Source organism: Macrotis lagotis, chromosome 1 (assembly GCF_037893015.1).
Source record: "Macrotis lagotis isolate mMagLag1 chromosome 1, bilby.v1.9.chrom.fasta, whole genome shotgun sequence".
Lineage (NCBI taxonomy): Eukaryota > Metazoa > Chordata > Mammalia > Peramelemorphia > Peramelidae > Macrotis > Macrotis lagotis.
In genome coordinates this window covers 659,174,685-659,179,438 of record NC_133658.1, presented here as the reverse complement: position 1 = coordinate 659,179,438, position 4,754 = coordinate 659,174,685, and the positions used below count along the sequence as shown (strand labels likewise).

At 36.6% G+C, this 4,754-nt stretch overlaps 1 pseudogene; it reads right to left on the bottom strand.

The window, feature by feature from the left end:
• Positions 1-589: 589 nt before the first annotated feature.
• Positions 590-2,067, bottom strand: LOC141506071 (cdc42-interacting protein 4 pseudogene; annotated as a pseudogene).
• Positions 2,068-4,754: the final 2,687 nt, after the last annotated feature.

Below are 4,754 nucleotides of genomic sequence, written 5' to 3'. Positions count from 1 at the left end.
TTTTGATCAGTCAAATGAATAATTTTTTTTTTTACACAAAGTCCATTTATACATTTCTGTTTTGTTGTGAAATAAACTACACTTGCACAAGTATTTAGATCGAGTGAAGAGGGCACAATGAACTGGGCCTGCAGCAGAGGTTACACAGGCTTCAGTTAGAATTCTGGGCTGAGGAGCATTTGGGGAGCAGAAGCTGGAGTCACCCCAGTAATAAAGTATACATACATATATATATATATATATATATATATATATATATATATATATATATATGTGTATATATGTATATATATATACACATATATGTGTATATATATATAAATATATAAATATATGTATATATGTATATATATATGTGTGTGTGTATATATATAAATATATAAATATATATATATATATATATATATACATATATATATATATGTATATTATGTGGAGTGAGGGGCAACCAGGCCCAGTCAACATCCCTGTCCCCTGTGCAGGGTCCTAATGAATCAACAGCCAGGCTGTAGGAGGAGGAGAGCAAGGGGCAAGACAGACAGACTGCTCCAACAGGAATCTACCCAATCCCTGAGGATGGCAAAGGGACTCAGCCAGGTATGAACCAAAGGTAGGAGGTAGGCCCATAGCCATCACCCCCCTGTTTCTGTCCTACCCTCCTCCACCTGTTGCCTTTTATCCTTCTCCATTAGACACAGATTCTCCACTTCATCCATGGAGGTGGTGCCCTCACTGTACCTTTCTGGGAAAGGCTGGTTCCTTCTCAAAGTTCTCCTTGAACTCTGTATAGATGGAGGTATCTTTTCTCATCTGATGGGAGAGCTTCTGGGCTCCCTTCAAAAGCAAAATTGTTTGTATCTGAGGGAGCTTGTATCTAATTCTGGGGGACAATCGTGCCTTCCCAGGCTGTCATTGCAGTTGCTCAGAACTCTGTTCTCGGCCTCAGCCAGTCACTGATATTGCTCAAGGTCTATGAGGTGTGGGCTCCAGGCTGGTGGGGTCACCCATCTGCAGTGTTTTCTCATAAAAATTCATCATCTTTAGGGCTTCCCTCTGATCTGTCTCCTTCTGTAGATCCTGCCCTACTTCTTCCAGGTGCTGTTCCAATTTTTTTATTACCTACTCAGGAGGCAGGTGGCCACCATCTTCTTCCCAAAGGGCCAGAGCTTTGGATGGTTCCTGAATGGACTTCATGAGTAAGGGTTACTTCCAAACTGTTTTATATTACTTGACTAAAATCTTCAAAGTTGAAATCCCCAGGCCTGAGAGTGAAGCCTGATTTATGCAGCCAGAGGAGCACCTGGGAATCATTCTCTGGTCCATGGCAGCTGCAACCACTGTCATGCCCTCCAGGCATTTCCCAATGATAGACATAACCCAGAGCTTGGTAGATAGAAGACCATAACTAGCACCAAGCCTGGCCATTCACCACTATAGTTTATCAAAGATCTGAGGCATCTCAGTAATAAAGAGATGGGCCTGGTCACAGTTGAAAAGTTGTAACTGGGCAGCATATTTGTTCTTGCTCTCCTTGGCCATGTGGTTTCCCATGAGGACCTGCTGATTTGCCTTCTCTACATCAGCCTTGGTGGTATTGATGTACTTGGTCCAGGAGCTTGCCTGTCTGAACTGCCTTCTCTGCCTTCTGACAGTCTTGTTCAAGTTTTCGTTTGCTAATCTCTGGCTACTTGAGTTCATTTTCCAGCTGCTGCTTGGGGGCCAATCCTCCTGGAAATGCACCTTCTGCCTATGCTTGATGTCTGATGAATACCTGGCCAACTCCAGACACACCTGCATGGTCAAGTTTTCAGCCACAGCTCTTGCTGGCCAGCAAAGATATTGAGTTCTTATAAAGTTTGTAACTTGATTGAACTTGAGCTCTGGATCATCCTTTGTTGATCTCTTGGGCAGTTATTTTTCTCTACACTCCTGAGCTGCTTAGCATAGCTCTGTTCTACTTCTGTTTGCTCCTTCACAAACTTCAAATATTTGTCTAGCAGGTCCAGAATTTTGTGTATGGCATTCAGTCACCACAAAGTGGTCCTATTTCTACATGCCCCAATCCATGATGCTGCTGCTGGCAGCCTGGAAACACTGCCAGGGCCTCGCTCTTAATTAAATGACTTCATAATTGTTTGAGCTCGACTCCTTTGTTAGGTTATCTTTACTCAATGTCAACCATCTTCTGGGATGAAGATCCTTAACACTTGAAACCACTCAAATTTGCTCTAACTCAATACCATCTATTCTGAAATTCAGTTTTCTGATCTCGATCTCTTATCATCTTTTATATTCCTTCACCCTTCCCAAACTAACACTTTGCTCTTTAATCAGTAGCCCCTCCAACATCCCCTATTATCTCAGAATCCCACAACTATTATGGATTCACTTGCTTCCTCTAAAGATTTAAATCAGATTTCATTCAAAATGTGGTTCTCTGCAACTTTCAATATCTCAATCCTTGAGCCTTCATTCATTCAATAAAACTCTATTAAACACCAAACCAGGTGTTTGGGACAGGGAATATAAATACAGTTCTTATTTTAAAGGAACATACATTTTACTGAAAGGAACAATATGTACACAGAAAAGCAAAGACACAATTCTTTCACTCTCCTGTTAACATAAGACTCTATTTTTACTCTCCTTATATACATCCTCTGGTCCTGTTACAAGGACTAAAGTAGAAGATGTTCTCAATCATTTTTGTCTCAGAAATTCCTTTTTCCTTTTAAACACTATTGATGGCCCTAAGAGTTTTATTTATGTGGGGAGCTGGTATTTCCATATTAGAATTAAACAAATACATGATTAAAATATTTATAGTAAAATTAATAGCACTATTATATTTCAATTTTATATGAAGATATTTTAATGATAAATAATCACATTTTTGAAAACAGAAACAGTGAAATGAGTAGCATTGTTTTTTTCTTAATTTCTTTAATGCCTGGATTAAAAAGCAGAAAATTGGATTCTAATAACTTCTTCTATGATCAATGTATTGTGATACATTGTTTTGATTGAAATTTAAAAATTAAATTTCACTTAGATATATAATTTGAAAAAGAAGTATTTTTCATAGGCAAATAATATTTAATAGTATTATGAATACAATTTTGACTTTACAAACTCCTTGAAAAGGTATTGGGAACCCCTAGTGGTCTGAAGAACAAACTTTGAGAATCACTAGATAGAAGAAATCATGAATTTTTGTTACTGGATCTGCTACAGATTTATTCTATTTGTCTTCAGCAGGCTGAATGTCAGACTAAGACATATTTTGTCTATCATAAACATATGATTGGTATGACCAACCATTCTATCGATCAATATATTTCCAAGGTCAAAGCCTGCAGTGCAGGGGAGCAAGTCTTTGTCTAATTTGCTAATGATTTTCTATCATATTTCCCCACAGCAATTTTACCAAACCTTCTAGCCTCTCATCAGATTTCTAACTTGATCTTCCCTTCCCCCTTTCTCTCTTAGAAAATAACCTTGACTCAGACTGAGAAGATGAAAGTCACAGAAGTGAGCTTTCTTTCTTTTCCTTAGAACTAGGGAAGTTGGAATGAGAATTAATTTTGGAAAGGAATGATGAGCTCAGATATTTTTTTTCATTTTTGGATTAGTTCTCCCCATCTTGTCTAAATTAAAGAGGCTACTCTTATGGCTGATCTCACTACTAATGATCATGGGAGCTTTGGCTTTCTCAATTTCTTATCTGGTTTCATTTGTCCTTTCTTAAACAACCTAAAGACCTTCTGGACCCAGAAGACTCACTATATTAATGCTAAATTTGGTGAACCTAACTGTTCTGCATAGTTTATTTTTTTGTATCTGAGAGCTAGAGAGTTCAAAGAATCTATATCACTATCAGCCTTCCCTAGAATTGTGATTATAGGAGTATGTTGTTATGCCTTGCAAGGTCATTTTTTAAATATAAATTGACAAGTTGTGTGGTTAGACATGTAGACTTAGAAATCTTCACTACAGAGAGAATGGATGAGATCATCAAGGAAGGACATTTAGAAAATATAGAGAAGAGGACTGAAGATAAATATGTGGGAGAAATTTGCATTAAAATACAAAAGGATTTGAGAAAAACTGCTGGGAAAACAGGAAAGCAGTCTTGCAAAAATTAGATAAAGACTAACATATCTAACTATATAACAAAGTAAAGTAAAAATAAGGACATAATTAAGACAGAAATGATGATACTCTGAGAGAATTCGAGGAACGTGTAATAGTTTACATATCAGTTTATGATTAAAGGAAGAATTTGTGGCCAAAATAAGAAACACAATATTATGGGATTTAAAATAGATAATCTTAATTATATTAAATTAATAAGTTCTAATGCACACAGAAAACTTCAATGTATCAAGATTAGATAAATAGCAGTAAACTAGAGTGAAATTACAGCAAGTCTCTCTGATAAAGGTCTTTTTTCTCAAATATGTAAAGATTGAGTCAAATTTATAAAAACAGAACCCATTCAACAATTGATACATGGTTCAAAGAAGATCAATAGTCCGAGTTCAGATAAAGAAATGAAAACTATCTATAATGATCTGTACAAATTCTCTAAATTACTATTAATTAGAATAAGGAAACTCAAAAAAAACTTTGAGGTATCACCTCACACCTTTCAGACTGACTAATGTGATCGAAGACGAATGTTGGAGGAGATGTGGTAAAATTGTGTCATTAATGCATTGTTGATAAAGTTCTACTGATTTAACCATTCCAGA